Source organism: Drosophila willistoni, unplaced genomic scaffold (genome assembly GCF_018902025.1).
Source record: "Drosophila willistoni isolate 14030-0811.24 unplaced genomic scaffold, UCI_dwil_1.1 Seg528, whole genome shotgun sequence".
NCBI classification, from domain to species: Eukaryota; Metazoa; Arthropoda; class Insecta; order Diptera; family Drosophilidae; genus Drosophila; species Drosophila willistoni.
The window spans coordinates 20,242-40,482 of record NW_025814455.1 but is presented as its reverse complement, the minus strand read 5'-3'; positions in this window follow the sequence as shown (position 1 = coordinate 40,482).

Below are 20,241 nucleotides of genomic sequence, written 5' to 3'. Positions count from 1 at the left end.
GTATCTATCTCATTTTGCATTGATGCTATCCATTCACTCCTCATTTCGCCATTAATGGCTTCTTCATAAGCTTAAAGCTGTTCCCTAGCCACGCTCTCATAGTTGTCGCTCGCATCGTTATCTCTTTCCTGCTTATCTGGATTCAGTTCATTTACATTGATACCCGCTTGGTCACCTTCTTCAGAACCGATCGGCGTTGGGTTACTCGACAAATGATATTCAAACAACTTCATGTCCCGTCTTCACTGCTAGACCCTATATGTATTATCATTATCTTGTCTGGACTATACAAACGATAAGCTGTCGCTGTCAAGGAATACCCAATCATTAAATGTACCTCCCCTTTGGCAGCGAACTTCTTATTGTGAGTTTTCTTCAGAGCGATAGCATTTCGGTATTCATAAGGCGTCATTTTTACCAAGGAATGGTAGACGCTGCTGTTTTTACACACAGTATCTTGTCCAGAATGTACTGTAATGAGCGGGTTCCACTTAGATTGAATTATTTAAAATACGAACACGTCAGTGTTGGTTGGTGGTAATATTCAGATTAATTTTTATTTCAAAAATATTCTTTGGCTTAACCTATTGTTACATATATATTCTTATGCTGCGACTTAGGCGACAGATACAAAAGAGAGGGAGAGTGTCAGTACATACATACATACATATTATTTAGGGCGCTTGCATCAAAGTGCTTGGTCAGCGTTGACACGCTGGCTTGGCCCTAGCTCATGTTACGCCTGTGCATTGCTGCTCATGTGAATATATGTATGTGCATACATAAATGTACATACATATATGAACATGCTTAGCTGTATATTTATGTGAGTATGTTTATGTGAATATATTAATGTATACACATAAACATATTCATGTGCACACTTATGTTTTATTGCGTACATATCTTATTGTTTATACTTGCAACAAAGTGTTACAAGTTGAGCTCTTTGTGTTGAATGATTTTTGGTATGAATATACTACACCTCCCCTTTTTAGAAAATAACGTAATATTATGGAGTTATTTATTAATTACTACTAATGATAATTAATGATTGATGAATAGTAATGTATCTATGTTTGTTAGAAAAATTGTTTTATTTGTCTGGCCAGACAAATTTTCTTTCTCAAAAAAATTCTTTTTTTTTTTTTTATATTTGTAATAAAATGAAGTAGTGTTAGTAGTTGAATCCATAAAAAAATGTTATATAGTTCTTTTGGTTTTTTTTTTTTTTTTGAATTTTTTTTGCACATTTTTAACCATTGTTATGTACTGTTTGTATCCTTTTTATATTATTCCTAATTTTTATGTTGTTGTTTTTAGATATTTTTACAACTTCGAATGGTCCTATATAGGCTGAGTCAAGCTTATGACCAGCTTCGTTTTTTAAGAAACCCTTATCTCCTATTTCTATTTTAAAATCTGCTGACTTATTGTCATAAAAAATTTTCTGGTTTTCCTTACGTTTCTCTGACATTATTCTAGCTGTACTGTATGCTAGTTCTAATCCAAACTTAACTTCTTTAGCATAATCATCTACGTTATATAATAGTTCTATTCTATTATGCTATTACAATGCGTTGGTAAATTATTTTGTTTACCAAACACAAGTTCATAGGGACAGTATTTGTGTGTTACTGACGGGGTTGTGTTAAAACAGTACTCAAAATATTGTAACCATATGTCCCAATCAGTTTTATCTACTGATATATATGATCGAATGTACTCATTGAATGTCCTATGACTTCTTTCAACGGCACCCAAGGTCTGGTGGTGGTGTGGAGTAGACGTAATGTTTTATTTATTTCTATATCTATCTATTTTTAAATATTTGCACAATGCACAATTTATTGAATGTCCCATGACTTCTTTCAACGGTACCCAAGGTCTGGTGGTGGTGTGGAGTAGACGTAATGTTTTATTTATTTCTATATCTATCTATTTTTAAATATTTGCACAAGTCATTTATTATTGAATTTTTGTATTCTGTTCCCATGTCCCTAATGAACGTCTTCATTGGACCGTACTTCAGAATGAAGGATTCAAAAATAGCTTTCGAGATTGTTGTAGCGCTTTTATTGGGAACCGGTATTGCTACTAAGTATTTCGTCAAGTCACATATTAGAGTGACGACCCTATCAAAAGCATGTATTGGGGTTTCTGTAATAACGAAGGGTGTTTTGATGTGCTTTGTCGTTTTTGACTTTAGGCATTTTTCACATTTATTAATGTAGTCTTTTACATGATGTGTCATGTTATTTCAATAATAATGTCTTTTTACTTTGGCCAAAGTTTTTGTAATGCCTGTATGGCCACCCTGTATCGGATCATCATGGTATGTAGACAATATTGCTTCTTTATCTTTATCTTTTTCTATAATAGTCACCGGTTGGAGTAGCGCTACTCTTAATGTTTTCAATGTTTAATTGCCCATTTTTTTAAAAGATTCTATTGAAAATGTTTTAAAGATCTTTTCACTCGGTGCCAATTTGACTTGCTTGATTTCCAGTAAAAACTTGGTTGTTTTTCAAGCCTTTGAAAAAACTGACCTAAGTCTAGATTTCCATTGGTGTACAGATCTCCAATCTCAATTCTTGCTATAACTTTCTTTCCATGCTTGAGGAAACATAAATCGTGTGTTACGCGCAAAGTCACTTGATCATTTTTCTTACTTGATCATTGCAGAGTACTTCATGTATTTTGGGCTTAGAAGCATCATTAGGTACGTGCCTAATTTTATTTTCATTTTTATCATCTGGCCAGAGATTATTTTGTCTACTTTGCTGCCTGGTAGTGACTTTCAGGACATGTGCTTTTGTGTTTTTTAGTTCTTGTATCGAATTGCGGGATAATGCATCCGCAACAAAATTATCTTTTCCCTTCAGATATTCTACTGTAAATTCATATTCCTCTATATAAAGTCTCATTCTTGTTAATTTTGAACTCGGATTTATCATAGAAAATAAATACGTTAGGGGTCTATGGTCTGTTTTGACTCTGAAGTGTCTGCCATATATATATGGGCGAAAGTTATTACAAGCCCAGTGTATCGCAGCTAGTTCTTGCTCAGTAGTCCTTTTAATACTTTCACCTTTAGTGATCGAACAGGATGCGTATGATACTGGCAACTGCTTATCGCCATAAGTTTTAGTTAGTGCTGCTCCACATGCATATTTGCTAGCATCTGTTATTATGCAAAATTCTTTGCTAAAATCTGGATACTGCAGCAGTGTGGGTTCTATTAAGGCTTTTTTTAGATATTCAAATCTTTTTTGGCATTCTTCAGACCAAACAAATTTTACGTTTTTCTTACACAGTTGTGTTATCGAAGTTTTTAATAAAACGTCTGTAATAGTTACAAAAGGCTACGAATCTTCTAGCACTATCAGCATCTGTTGGTACTGGGTATTTTTCAATGACGTCATATTTGGTGTCATCTGGCAATATTCCTTTGTCGGTACGCTTGTGACCTAAGAATGTCACTTCGTGCATGAAGAATGAACATTTCTCTGGATGCAGTTTTAGGTTGTGTTTTCTGCATATGTCAAAAATATCCTTTAGGTTTTTGAGCATATGTTTCTCATAACAGCCAATGACTATTAAGTCATCCATGTAAAGGAATGCTTGTGACGGATTTAATCCAGAGAAAGCAATTGTCATCATTCTTTGAAAGGAATTTGGTGTATTTTCAGACCATACGATAGTCTAGTAAACTGATAAGATCCATTGCTGGTAGAAAAATATTTGGCTCTGCCTAGTTGATCGAGAATATCATCTATTCTTGGTAATGGGAATTTATTGGACAACAATTTTTTGTTTATTTGACGATAGTCTATTACCAATCGCCATCGTTTCTTTTCTGATCCTGGTAAACCCTTTTTCGGTACCAGTAGTAACGGACTATTAAACTCGGACTCTGACGGTTCAACTATTTTATCTTTAATAAGTTTATCGACTTGTCTAGTTATTTCTTCTTTATGCATGTGTGGTATTCTGTAATTTTTTGTGTATACTGGCTGATTGTCATTCAATCTTAGTTCTTGTTTATAAAAGTTGTTTGTAGTAATTGGTTCGTTTTCTAAACCAAATATATCTGTATACTTGGTGCAGAGCTCTTCTAGTACGTTTTTGAACATAGGTGGGAAGTTTGTTTTTAGTTTTTGTATTACTGATTGACTTCTTGGGTCATCAGTTTTGTCTGTACAATTTCATAATTCTTTAATGATTCATATTTTATGGTTTTTAAATTTAAAATTTTTACTGTTTTTGTTGTGTTTAAAATTCGGACAAATGTTTTGTTCGGACTGGAGATTGAATTTCCAATAAATATTTCATTTTCGACCTCTTGATTTAAGATGACGATATTTGATTTTTCATTTGGAATATTTTTATTTGCCGGATTACTTCAGATCTCGCTGGGAGGATTGTGGTATTGCTGTCACAAGTGTGTAATATTGGGATATTTATTGCAAAATTTAAATTATTTGGTCTTAATAATAGTGAATCGCTTGGTTCACTGAAATCTAATTGACAATTGAATGTTTTGAAGAAATCTAGTCCTAAAATTCCATCAAATGGAATTGGAAAACTTTCGTCTACTATATGGAAGTTGTGTGGAATTATGAATTAATTTTGTCTTAGTTCTATAAGGGTTAGACCTTTGGAAGTAATTGAACCTTCACCAATTCCTGATATTTCAATTGTGTTTGAAGTATCTATTTGTTCAAAAGGATCTGTTTTTTTTTTATTATTGATATGTCTGCACCTGTATCTAACAAGAAGGTATATGTGTTGTTTGTATTTTCGTTTTTAACTTTGATGAAAATACTTAGGCTAAGATTGAAAGTGTATACATTTACAGTTTCTTCTGAATATCTGCAGGGATCTATTGGTTTTCCCAATTACTTTGAGTAAGTCGTACATTACATTAACAACATTCCGTTGTTAGAGCTACCTCGGTTGGAATTACCTCGGTTCGAGCTGTTACGGTTGGAATTATTTCTTCCTCGGTTGTTGTACCGGGAGTTACCACGATATCCACCGGTATTATTATTATTCCTATAACCGTTATTTTGGTAATTACCTCTACCTCGGTAGTTATTTTGTCCATTTCTATTGTATTGGCGGTAGTGCATGACAGGGTTCGCCTGTCCTGTTTCTGCTGTACTACTGTCTCCAAACTTTGTTGTCAGTTCGTTCATGTCACGGAAAATACCTGCTTTTAGTACGACTTTGTACGTACTTTGCCTCTGTAGCGACTGAAAGTGTATACTTTTTAGTTCGACAGTTGTGCCGTCGTGTATAAAGGCACCTTCCAGAGATTCAGTAAGCTTTTCAATTTCTTGAGCATACTGACTTGCTGTTTTGTTTCTCTGGGGTAGGTTTTTAATTTTTGCTGTTATTGACGCTACCGATTCCGTTTTTACGTTTGATGCTATACTATTGATAATCTCCTTTATTGTTTGTTCAGAGGTTATCAAATTTCTTGTGTGACCTTTTAGATTTGTTTTTATCAGGCACACTGCTGTTTCCTCATGGTCGCCTTTTAGTGAATTTATCAAATTCAATGCGTCTATGAAGCTCTGAAGATTTTCTCTTCTGCCATCAAACTGTGGAATAAGGTTTGAGGCCATCTTTGAAAAATCAGTGACTGTTTGAGTCATTTTTGCGTTTCCTGGCGAAATGGCTGGTTTATTAAGAGTTATTTTTGTGTTATCTAAACTCACTGATGGTTCTTCTTCATCCATCTCTTCTTTAGCCGTTAACTTGGTTTTATCTTCCAGTGATATTGAACTTTCCAAATCAATTGTTTGTTTATATTCAATATTATATCTTTTCAATACGGATTTTGTCTTTTGTTTGCAGTCATCACAGAATGCATTTGCGGCTGTTTTTCGTCCCGCAGTTAGTTTACTATAGTGTTCTCTTAACACTGCTCTGATATTTTCTAGGCTCTCTATTATTATTTTCGAGTGTTTCTCTATTGTACTTTGGGATGTTTCCCTATTCTGCGAGAGGCATTTACAAGATTTATTTAATTCTTGTGCATGTATTCTAGCTTCTCTTATTATATATGTCAAAAAAAATATTTACACTTTCTTCTTTTTTCTTTTTTTTTTTTTTAATTCCCTGAGAGATCGATTGTCTCTATGGGTTCTTCAAATAGTTTATGTACCCAGGTGGTAAAATTCTATTTTTTCGCTTTAGGCGGTTATATGCTTCTACTATGGATCTTTCTGTCAAGTGGGCTTTACCATTTAGTAATACTGTGATTCCTCTGTGCTTGATTAAATTTTTACCACACATCAAAGAATATATATATTTACCATTTCGCCCTATGGGTGAAATACACCAAATAAATTTTTGAAGCTATTATTGGCATATTTGAACTAAATTTAACTGCATGTCAGAAAAGTTCAACTTATCTCCAATTCTCGTTTTGGAAGCAATCGAAGTTATGATTTTGCGACAGTAATAGATTTTTATTATCTTAGCAATTACCCAATTAGCGTGGATTAAAAGATTATTTTTGTTTTGATACCTGAAAAGCGAACATATTTAATGAAAAACAAATTTTATGGTTTATGTAGAATTACATTTATTTACAGTTTTCCACATTTATTTCCATCGCAATGCACAGTTATAACATACATATATCTAATTACTTAATATCAAACACTAAACGGAATAACATTTCGGCTTATTTTGGACGTAACCAAATTCCTAATGCTATAGTAAAGCAGTAATTTGAGCACTATTTTATTATGCATTATCCGAAGTATTAGCTTTCATATTAGCTTTCTCTGAAACTTGGCTTAACTCCTCTGTTTTGGATAATTAAATTCTTTGTAATAACATTATTTCTTATAGGCTTGATCGTGTTGGTCGTCGCGGCGGTGGAGTACTTATTGCTGTCAACTCGAATCTGTGTTCAAGTGTTGTGCCGATTGATCTGCCCTTAGGTGTTGAGTTTATTTGCGTCGAAATTACATGTTCCAACTTTAGCTTATATATTTCTTGTTCATATATTCCTCCAGCTTCTGATATAACGACCTATATGCATCATGCTGATGCTTTGCAAACTATTTTTAATCGTCTTAAAGATCGCGATTTCCTTATAGTTTTAGGTGATTTCAACTTGCCTAATATTTCTTGGCTTGTTGATGATAATCTATCTTTCTTAATTCCTTCATCTCAACATGTTTTTCTTGATAGCCTACTTGAATGTCCGCTATATCAGTTTAATTCTTTCCTTAACTCTTCTAAAAGAATCCTTGATCTTGTTTTTGTCTCTGATCCCACTGTTAGTGCTGTATCCCTAGTGAAACCTGAAGATCCCTATCACCCTACCATTGAACTTACTATTTCTTACAATTCCGTTACTAATTCATTTAATAACATCGCAAATTCTCGTCGTAGATGTTTTCGTAAAACAAATTTCAATCTTCTTAATAGCCTTATTTTCTCTTTTGATTGGTCATTTCTATTTGAGTGCTGCGATATACACGTTAAACGCCTGGCAATTTTCTTCAGTCATGTAAACTATCTTAAGAAAACCATTGTGAGTCTGGAAGACTTATAACTTTTTAGGTAAATGAATGACAACATATAAACCGCCACCATATAAAGACAAGCCAGAGGGCCGCATTTAACTTCGTCCATTTCAAGGTTTTTTTATTCATTAAAGTTTTTTGTTACTCTTTCGACACGAAAGATCACAAATTTTGTTCCCAAGCCCACCCTGGAGCACCCTGTAGTATACATAGTTAACCCAGGTAGAAAAATTGAATTATCGAATATTATGTGCGCAAGTTAATTATCTAATTTGGTTATAGCCAAAAACTTTTTTTTTTCAAAAATTATTGTTCGATTGTTTGATATTGTTAATTTCATCTAAAAAACGTAAATAACGAAGTTGTTCATAAAAGTCACTGTTTTACATCGATCGTTTCAATGAGAATGTGTTATATTCCCCAGAATCTTATAATGTTTTGCACTGTTATTAATAACCAAAAAAAATTATACTATTTCATTCAGTCGTCCGCAAAGAACGTCCATTTTGGCGTGAGCTTTTAAAAATCAATCAGTAATGGTAGCGCTAGGTGACATTCTTTTATATCCTTAAGGGTGGGTAAGGTTTAAAAAAAATTTTATATTTCAAGTTTTTTTACTTTTTATACCCTTGCAGAGGATATTATAAAATTGGTCAGATGTTTGTAACGCACAGAAGGAGACGTTTTCGACCGCATAAAGTATATATATTCTTGATCAGCATAAGAAGTTGAGTCGATATAGCCATGTCCGTCTGTCCGTCCGTGCGTATGCGTTTTACTCAGCCATCTGAAGAGCTATCGGGCTGAAATTTTTTTCTGTGCCTTTGTATTTTCTGGAGCAGATCAAGTATCGAAATTAAATCGAGATATTTTAAAAGATTTAAAAAAACTGGTTCGCGTCTTGACTATGCAAATTACTGTATAGCCAAATCTCAATTTTGTCTTTTAAACACTCAATGCTACAATAATTATATCGTTCGCTGTAAGGTTGAATTTTATAAGAACCCCAAAAGATTTTATAACTTTGTTAATTCCAAAAGACGCTCTAATGTACTACCCTCCACTTTCAGACTTAATGACCAGACTGCTAATAATGATTCAGATATTGCAGATCTGTTTGCTAAATTCTTTCAGTCGACTTATTCTACTACTGTTTCGGAACCCACACCCTATCCCTTTTCAATCCCACATTTAAATTGTATGTTTTTTCCTAGTATTACTGAAGACTGTATTATCTCTAGCTTGTCATTTATGACGTCTTCCTTCGTTCCCGGTCTTGATAATATACCTAGTTGCATCCTTAAAATGTGTTCGAATTCCCTATCTAAACCTTTATCTCGGTTATTTTTTATATCGAGTGAGACTTGTACCTTTCCCGATATTTGGAAGGAGTCTTTTATTATTCCGCTTTTTAAAAAGGGTAGCAAATCGGATGTTTCTAACTACCGTGGCATTGCCAAACTTTCGGCAATACCAAAGCTGTTTGAGAAAATTATTACGTCTTCCCTTCAACACCTATCCAGATCCACTATTTCTCCTTGTCAGCATGGATTCATGAAAGGTCGTTCGTCGCTTACTAACCTTTTAGAATTGACTACCCTTGTACACCATGGCTTCCGTAAAAAGTGTCAAACTGATGTTATTTATACTGACTTTAGTAAGGCTTTCGATACGGTTGATCATTCTATGCTTCTCGCGAAACTTAACATAATGGGTTTTTCCCCAAAACTGTTGGCTTGGTTAAAGTCGTATCTTATTGGCAGAACCCAAAAGGTGTCTTTTCGTTCCTCGATATCTAAAACTGTTCGAGTTACGTCAGGTGTACCCCAAGGCAGTCATCTGGGCCCCCTGTTATTTACACTGTTTACAAATGATTTGCCTTTGGCCTTGGCTCATTCACGCGTGCTCATGTTTGCGGATGACGTCAAGATTTGTTATTCCTATAATGATCCTTCTTTCCAACAGTACTTGCAATCAGATCTCGATGCGTTCTGTGATTGGTGCCACGTTAATAAATTACACCTTAATGCCTCTAAGTGTTCTTTTATGACTTTCAGTCGTTTATCTCCGTTCCTAGCTCATTACTCTGTTAAGTCTGTTCTGTTAGATTGTGTACCATCATTCAAAGAATTAGGCGTGATGTTTGACCCAAAACTTTCATTTAATGTTCATATTTCTTCTATTGTCAATAGAGCATGCAGCCTTCTTGGCTTTATTAAACGTTGGGCCAAAGAATTTTATGATCCCTATGTAACAAAGGTTTTATACACTTCGTTAGTTCGCCCTACTCTAGAATATTGCTCGCCAGTGTGGAATCCGCAATATGATGTTCACCAGCGTAGTATTGAATCGGTACAGAAGCAATTCCTTAAGTTTGCGTTACGCGGTCTTAATTGGGACCCGAGTCTTCGCCTATCTTCTTATTCTAGCAGACTTCTTCTTATTAATCTTCCTTCACTTTACAACAGTAGGCTCGTTTTTGGCATTCTCCTTCTCCATAAACTAGTCAACGGCGAAGTCACTTCTACTAATTTACTAGATACGCTATATTCTTCCTTCACTTTACAACAGTAGGCTCGTTTTTGGCATTCTCCTTCTCCATAAACTAGTCAACGGCGAAGTCATTTATACTAATTTACTAGATACGCTATATTTTTGTGTTCCCTCACGTCGGACCAGAAACTTTTTTCCTATTCACCTTAGTAGATGTCTGACTAACTACTCTCTTCATGAACCTTTTCGTGTTCTTTGCCAATCTTTTCACAACCTTTCTCACCTAATTTCTCCTCATCTTTCTGTCACTTCTCTTCGCGCTATACTTTTTAATCATCTACAGCGAAACCAATAATAATATTCTGGACTTGGATTGGTTGCAACTCATTCCTGACCACATTGGCTGTGAATCGGGGCATAGCTGGCACCTTATGCAAATAAAACACCTCCACCGGGTCGGGGATGTTTAGTTGTGTATATAGCTAAGCTATCTTTTTCAATTAATTACTATCTGTCTTTAGCTTAAGCTTTTTCGTCGACTGCTGTGTTAGTTGACGTAAATAAATAAATAAATAAATAAAAAAAGTATATATTTAAATCCATGTTGGGGTTTGCACTTTAAAAGTTCATAAACATATTCAAGTGTTTTCTAAAATTTGTTATGTGAACTAACAATATTCAGATATTCATTGAATGTGTATTTATTGTTTCTATTGGTTTTTTTATTAAACAATTCAGTACATTTAATGTAATGGAAGTCTATTTACATTTTAAGTTTAACTGACTTATCATATATATAACTTACAATTTTAACATTACAATAAAAGGTCTTATTTAAGTATGATATATGACAATGTATTTACAAATCCTAATATACTAAGATTTTAGGTTTTATTAATTAAAGTTGTTCTCTTCATTCATCAGCAACACTTTAAAACTTTAACTAAATGTGGCAAATAATCCAAGTATGTAGAAAGTCATTAAAATTGAAATGTGAAAAAAAACGTGAAAAAATATGTGTGTACTATTTGCCAACAGATAAATGACTGGTAAAAACAGAAACGACAATGATAATTTATAACGAATAGAACAACTATAACCTCCCATATTTATCCCCAAACTGTTGTTATTAGTGTTTTCACTATCTAAAACGGTTCTGTTTGCGTGATGCATTGCAGCAGGCCTTTCACCTGAAAATAAACACAAAAATACAAAAACAGTGGCTTAAAACAAGTTTTATTACATTTCATTGGTCTGCAGTTACCTCTCAACACATGTACTGTAATGCTAGCTGGGCGAGCATTTGATGGCGCACATGTGTAATTACCAGCGTGTTGAAAGTTTACATGTCTAATGGTAAGCACACTCATTGAAGGAATAAGAAGATATGACGATTGCGGAACAGATGTAACAGGAGGATTAAAAGTTGAAGAACTGCTAATGGTACTGCTGTTACTGAACGTCGCTCGTGATTTATTTGAACGGATATTCTGCGCCACTGCCAAAATTGATCCACTTTCATGGGTCAATTGTGCATCGGAGGATAGCGACGTCACACACTTGGGCCTCTGCTCGGATAGCGTTGCAAAAATACGTTTTTTTCATGATCGCGTTTGGCAAAAATTATATATGCAATCGATAGGAAATACTTCAGAGATTATGAATCCGAAAAATTTTTGAAATCGGTTGAGATTCATGGGTGCTAGAGGCGCCCAAAGTTGAGACATTTTTAGTGAAAAGGAAAAAATTAAAATTTTTAAAAAAAATCGCAACTTTAAAACTGAATATTGGGCGATTTCAACAATCGATCTTGGATCTACTGAAAAGTATGTTCTTTATATATTTTAATAATTACTAATAGCATGTTTCATAAATTTTAATAATTACTTAAATAGTTATTGAACTAGAAGCGTTTAAAAAATGTACTAAATATTGGCATTTTTTGAACTTTGATGGAATAAAACTAGCAAGACTCAACAAGTATCAATACCGGACTATAGTGTATGTAGTAGGTGAAATATTTACCTATCAGATGTATATAGTTCCAATATGCGGAGACCTGCGACAGCGATGCGTAAGCCATAAAACTAAGGCGACCTCTTCTAAAAAATGCGGAGCAGGTATAAGGAAGAAGAAGAGCGCATGCGTATTGGCCTGTAGCTTCTTTGTATTTAAATGATAACATTGCGTAATGCTGTTTTGCAAATACTACCTGTTTACATATATGCCTTTCTACAATAATAAATTGCTAATTACCTGCTTTGGAAAAAATGACAAGACAGGTAAATGTTATTTAAGTTGATGAAAAGTTTGTCCTATTTGTGGGTTGGTCGTTTTTATTTCCGTTTACCTAATTGGATGTAAATATTAAGTTGTTTACCTAATTAATACAAAAAGGGTAATACCGATTTTTCGTTCTACCTAGTTAATTCAAAAAATATAACTTAAAGAGCTACTTATTCCTCTCGTTTGCTACAGTTTATTTTTAACTTCATAAGTGTAATCACCTTAAATCAGGACTGAATAGTATTTGTCAATATAATTCAAGACAGTTTTATTTAATTGTGCAAAAATGTTGTTAAAGAATGAAAGGATTTTGAAATTTTTCAAAGAGTGTGAAAACTCAAATGATTTTGAAAAGGGATTGCTAAAGGAGATGAGCGTTTCATTCGAAAACGCTAGTACGGAGCTTAAGTTGAAAATCAAATATACACAATATAAAGCTGGGACTGAAAGTTGACTGCCCAAAGTACGGATACGGAAACACGAATGATGGAAATACTTCAAGGAGATTTTTTGAAAATGATGAAGTGACATATTTTATAACAGGTGTTAGTCAAGAGATCATTAAAAGGTTGGCTGTTATCTTGAATGTTATAAATTGCCAGGAAATGGTAAATGGTGAAAAATTTGCCGAATATACTTCAAAGACTGCTCATCTTTTGACTGAATTATATCCGCAAAAAAACTTACCCCAACGGCACATAGGATTTTGGCTCACGGAAAGGATTTAATAGAATATCAGTGTTTACCATTTAGAGAGCTATCCGAAGAAGCACAGGAATGTAAAAACAAGGACTACAAAAGGTTCAGATAAACTAATACATTAAAAACTTCTCGTGTTAGACAAAATGAAGACATTTTTAACATGCTAGCAGCCTCTTCGGACCCACTTATTGCATCACTGAGACATGTGCGATCACAAAAGGATTTGGAAAATAGCAACTATAGTCCCGAAATGTTGAGTTTATTAGATACTGATGTAAATATTGAAAATTATTTTGAGGAAAATCAGCCATCAATAGCAAATTTTCAAAATTAACCTAAAAAAAAATTTAAAAAAATTTTTTTTTTCCTTTTGTAATTATGTTAAAAAACCAAATTAAAACAATAAAAAATCTTACATAGTCGTCTAAAACAATGAAAAATTCCATTTGTGATTAAAAAAACCGGTTTTCGATCCATTTTTAAAGGAAAAACATGCTTGGAAATATTTTCTGACTTTGACCTTGAATATTACAGCACCACGAACACCCAGCACTTTTGCCAAACATTCATTTTGAAACTTAAGGTATTCTTTATCATATGCTTTTTAAATTTTTGAAATTTATTGGTTTAGACGCTATGATTTTTGCAATGCTAAATGCCAGAAGGCCCCACTGTGCGTCACAACAAAACCAACTTGTGTATCATAATTAACCATTTTATTATCGTGATACCTGTTTAAAATAAGAAGGAAATTTCATTTAAAAACGGTGTTTATATAAGAAAACCAGTGGGCCGGGGCTAACTTCGACCGCGTCAAAGTTTGTATACCCTTGCAACATTTTTGGTAACTCTTTCCTTACCTATAGCCATCAAAAGTGGAAAAACGTTTAAGCTAAAAAGGCTAATGTTTGCGAAAGAACGGCCTACATAGGAAATAACGGAGTTATTGATCAAAGTCACTGTTTTCCACCGATCGATCCTATGGGAGCTATATGATACAGTTACCCGATCCTTATTAAATTTGGCACAATCATTAACAGATATATCAAACTAACAAATGTTTAATCTGAAAGCAATCGCGTCAAAAGTAACGAAGTTATTCACCAAAGTCACTGTTTTCGAAAGATCGTTCCTATGGGAGCTATATGATATAGTCACCCGATCTTAATCAAATTTTGCATAGTCGTTTATATGTGTAATTAACTCACTAATATTAAAATTCACGACAATAGCTCAGAAAATAACGAAGTTATTAAGAAAATTCACTGTTCGTAACTTGCCATTTGTATGGGAGCTATATGATATAGTGATCCGATCCGGCTGAATCCGAGATATACAACGCATGCAGTATATACAAGCCTACATGCAAAATTTCAGCTCTGTAGCTCTTACGGTCTAGGAGGAGTTTGCGTTGATCCAGACGGACGGACGGACGGACGGACGGACATGGCTATTTGAACTCGTCTCGCCGTGCTGATTAAGAATATATATACTTTATATGGTCGGAGATGCTTCCTTCTATGCGTTGCACACTTTTGACCAAAATTAATGTACCCTTTTTGCAAGGGTATAAAAAGCAATGAGGTGTCACAGGACACCCGGGTAGAGCGAAGCTCTCTAGGAATTCGTCGAGTAAACGATGAACTACAGTCATATACAATAGCAGAAATGAATGAACATGAACAACAAATGAAAGCAATAGCATTTTTCTGATAAAATATAATATATTTCAGCTCATTGCAGTATTACAAAACTTTATTTACAGTGGTTGTTTTGATAAACATATTTTTATTAAACTTGCACATGACCAAAACATAAAAGCATAATATTTATCTTCGTTTTAATTGTGACTTGTTGGAGTATTCAATTTTTTTCTAACAGTGACAATTTTTTACAAAGATATTTTCTCGAATAATTTCGTTGAACCTAATTGTTCCCATACTCTATCACGGAAATGATTGGTTTATGGTAACTGAAATTTAGCAAAATTCTTTGCTAAAATCTGGATACTGCAGCAGTGTGGGTTCTATTAAGGCTTTTTTTAGATATTCAAATCCTCTTTGGCATTCTTCAGACCAAACAAATTCTACGTTTTTCTTACACAGTTGTGTTATCGGACGTGCATGTTCTGCGAAGTTTTTAATAAAACGTCTGTAATAGTTACAAAAGGCTACGAATCTTCTAGCATCAGCATCTGTTGGTACTGGGTATTTTTCAATGACGTCATATTTGGTGTCATCTGGCAATATTCCTTTGTCGGTACGCTTGTGACCTAAGAATGTCACTTCGTGCATGAAGAATGAACATTTCTCTGGATGCAGTTTTAGGTTGTGTTTTCTGCATATGTCAAAAATATCCTTTAGGTTTTTGAGCATGTGTTTCTCAGAACAGCCAATGACTATTAAGTCATCCATGTAAAGGAATGCTTGTGACGGATTTAATCCAGAGAAAGCGATTGTCATCATTCTTTGAAAGGAATTTGGTGCTATTTTCAGACCATACGGTAGTCTAGTAAACTGATAAGATCCATTGTTGGTGGAAAAGGACGTAATGCTTCGCGATTTATTATTTAGTTTTATTTGGTGAAAACCGGTCATTAAATCTAGGCATGAAAAATATTTGGCTCTGCCTAGTTGATCGAGAATATCATCTATTCTTGGTAATGGGAATTTATTGGACAACAATTTTTTGTTTATTTGACGATAGTCTATTACCAATCGCCATCGTTTCTTTTCTGATCCTGGTAAACCCTTTTTCGGTACCAGTAGTAACGGACTATTAAACTCGGACTCTGACGGTTCAACTATTTTATCTTTAATGAGTTTATCGACTTGTCTAGTTATTTCTTCTTTATGCATGTGTGGTATTCTGTAATTTTTTGTGTATACTGGCTGATTGTCATTCAATCTTAGTTCTTGTTTATAAAAGTTGTTTGTAGTAATTGGTTCGTTTTCTAAACCAAATATATCTGTATACTTGGTGCAGAGCTCTTCTAGTACGTTTTTGAACATAGGTGGGAAGTTTGTTTTTAGTTTTTGTATTACTGATTGACTTCTTGGGTCATCAGTTTTGTCTGTACAATTTCATAATTCTTTAATGATTCATATTTTATGGTTTTTAAATTTAAAATTTTTACTGTTTTTGTTGTGTTTAAAATTCGGACAAATGTTTTGTTCGGACTGGAGATTGAATTTCCAATAAATATTTCATTTTCGACCTCTTGATTTAAGATGACGATATTTGATTTTTCATTTGGAATATTTTTATTTGCCGGATTACTTCAGATCTCGCTGGGAGGATTGTGGTATTGCTGTCACAAGTGTGTAATATTGGGATATTTATTGCAAAATTTAAATTATTTGGTCTTAATAATAGTGAATCGCTTGGTTCACTGAAATCTAATTGACAATTGAATGTTTTGAAGAAATCTAGTCCTAAAATTCCATCAAATGGAATTGGAAAACTTTCGTCTACTATATGGAAGTTGTGTGGAATTATGAATTAATTTTGTCTTAGTTCTATAAGGGTTAGACCTTTGGAAGTAATTGAACCTTCACCAATTCCTGATATTTCAATTGTGTTTGAAGTATCTATTTGTTCAAAAGGATCTGTTTTTTTTTTATTATTGATATGTCTGCACCTGTATCTAACAAGAAGGTATATGTGTTGTTTGTATTTTCGTTTTTAACTTTGATGAAAATACTTAGGCTAAGATTGAAAGTGTATACATTTACAGTTTCTTCTGAATATCTGCAGGGATCTATTGGTTTTCCCAATTACTTTGAGTAAGTCGTACATTACATTAACAACATTCCGTTGTTAGAGCTACCTCGGTTGGAATTACCTCGGTTCGAGCTGTTACGGTTGGAATTATTTCTTCCTCGGTTGTTGTACCGGGAGTTACCACGATATCCACCGGTATTATTATTATTCCTATAACCGTTATTTTGGTAATTACCTCTACCTCGGTAGTTATTTTGTCCATTTCTATTGTATTGGCGGTAGTGCATGACAGGGTTCGCCTGTCCTGTTTCTGCTGTACTACTGTCTCCAAACTTTGTTGTCAGTTCGTTCATGTCACGGAAAATACCTGCTTTTAGTACGTTACGTACTTTGCCTCTGTAGCGACTGAAAGTGTATACTTTTTAGTTCGACAGTTGTGCCGTCGTGTATAAAGGCACCTTCCAGAGATTCAGTAAGCTTTTCAATTTCTTGAGCATACTGACTTGCTGTTTTGTTTCTCTGGGGTAGGTTTTTAATTTTTGCTGTTATTGACGCTACCGATTCCGTTTTTACGTTTGATGCTATACTGTTGATAATCTCCTTTATTGTTTGTTCAGAGGTTATCAAATTTCTTGTGTGACCTTTTAGTTTTGTTTTTATCAGGCACACTGCTGTTTCCTCATGGTCGCCTTTTAGTGAATTTATCAAATTCAATGCGTCTATGAAGCTCTGAAGATTTTCTCTTCTGCCATCAAACTGTGGAATAAGGTTTGAGGCCATCTTTGAAAAATCAGTGACTGTTTGAGTCATTTTTGCGTTTCCTGGCGAAATGGCTGGTTTATTAAGAGTTATTTTTGTGTTATCTAAACTCACTGATGGTTCTTCTTCATCCATCTCTTCTTTAGCCGTTAACTTGGTTTTATCTTCCAGTGATATTGAACTTTCCAAATCAATTGTTTGTTTATATTCAATATTATATCTTTTCAATACGGATTTTGTCTTTTGTTTGCAGTCATCACAGAATGCATTTGCGGCTGTTTTTCGTCCCGCAGTTAGTTTACTATAGTGTTCTCTTAACACTGCTCTGATATTTTCTAGGCTCTCTATTATTATTTTCGAGTGTTTCTCTATTGTACTTTGGGATGTTTCCCTATTCTGCGAGAGGCATTTACAAAAATTTATTTAATTCTTGTGCATGTATTCTAGCTTCTCTTATTATATATGTCAAAAAAAATATTTACACTTTCTTCTTTTTTCTTTTTTTTTTTTTAATTCCCTGAGAGATCGATTGTCTCTATGGGTTCTTCAAATAGTTTATGTACCCAGGTGGTAAAATTCTATTTTTTCGCTTTAGGCGGTTATATGCTTCTACTATGGATCTTTCTGTCAAGTGGGCTTTACCATTTAGTAATACTGTGATTCCTCTGTGCTTGATTAAATTTTTACCACACATCAAAGAATATATATATTTACCATTTCGCCTTATGGGTGAAATACACCAAATAAATTTTTGAAGCTATTATTGGCATATTTGAACTAAATTTAACTGCATGTCAGAAAAGTTCAACTTATCTCCAATTCTCGTTTTGGAAGCAATCGAAGTTATGATTTTGCGACAGTAATAGATTTTTATTATCTTAGCAATTACCCAATTAGCGTGGATTAAAAGATTATTTTTGTTTTGATACCTGAAAAGCGAACATATTTAATGAAAAACAAATTTTATGGTTTATGTAGAATTACATTTATTTACAGTTTTCCACATTTATTTCCATCGCAATGCACAGTTATAACATACATATATCTAATTACTTAATATCAAACACTAAACGGAATAACATTTCGGCTTATTTTGGACATAACCAAATTCCTAATGCTATAGTAAAGCAGTAATTTGAGCACTATTTTATTATGCATTATCCGAAGTATTAGCTTTCATATTAGCTTTCTCTGAAACTTGGCTTAACTCCTCTGTTTTGGATAATTAAATTCTTTGTAATAACATTATTTCTTATAGGCTTGATCGTGTTGGTCGTCGCGGCGGTGGAGTACTTATTGCTGTCAACTCGAATCTGTGTTCAAGTGTTGTGCCGATTGATCTGCCCTTAGGTGTTGAGTTTATTTGCGTCGAAATTACATGTTCCAACTTTAGCTTATATATTTCTTGTTCATATATATCCTCCTTCTGATATAACGACCTATATGCATCATGCTGATGCTTTTCAAACTACCTCTACCTCGGTAGTTATTTTGTCCATTTCTATTGTATTGGCGGTCGTGCATGACAGGGTTCGCCTGTCCTGTTTCTGCTGTACTACTGTCTCCAAACTTTGTTGTCAGTTCGTTCATGTCACGGAAAATACCTGCTTTTAGTACGATACGTACTTTGCCTCTGTAGCGACTGAAAGTGTATACTTTTTAGTTCGACAGTTGTGCCGTCGTGTATAAAGGCACCTTCCAGAGATTCAGTAAGCTTTTCAATTTCTTGAGCATACTGACTTGCTGTTTTGTTTCTCTGGGGTAGGTTTTTAATTTTTGCTGTTATTGACGCTACCGATTCCGTTTTTACGTTTGATGCTATACTGTTGATAATCTCCTTTATTGTTTGTTCAGAGGTTATCAAATTTCTTGTGTGACCTTTTAGTTTTGTTTTTATCAGGCACACTGCTGTTTCCTCATGGTCGCCTTTTAGTGAATTTATCAAATTCAATGCGTCTATGAAGCTCTGAAGATTTTCTCTTCTGCCATCAAACTGTGGAATAAGGTTTGAGGCCATCTTTGAAAAATCAGTGACTGTTTGAGTCATTTTTGCGTTTCCTGGCGAAATGGCTGGTTTATTAAGAGTTATTTTTGTGTTATCTAAACTCACTGATGGTTCTTCTTCATCCATCTCTTCTTTAGCCGTTAACTTGGTTTTATCTTCCAGTGATATTGAACTTTCCAAATCAATTGTTTGTTTATATTCAATATTATATCTTTTCAATACGGATTTTGTCTTTTGTTTGCAGTCATCACAGAATGCATTTGCGGCTGTTTTTCGTCCCGCAGTTAGTTTACTATAGTGTTCTCTTAACACTGCTCTGATATTTTCTAGGCTCTCTATTATTATTTTCGAGTGTTTCTCTATTGTACTTTGGGATGTTTCCCTATTCTGCGAGAGGCATTTACAAGATTTATTTAATTCTTGTGCATGTATTCTAGCTTCTCTTATTATATATGTCAAAAAAAATATTTACACTTTCTTCTTTTTTCTTTTTTTTTTTTTAATTCCCTGAGAGATCGATTGTCTCTATGGGTTCTTCAAATAGTTTATGTACCCAGGTGGTAAAATTCTATTTTTTCGCTTTAGGCGGTTATATGCTTCTACTATGGATCTTTCTGTCAAGTGGGCTTTACCATTTAGTAATACTGTGATTCCTCTGTGCTTGATTAAATTTTTACCACACATCAAAGAATATATATATTTACCATTTCGCCCTATTGG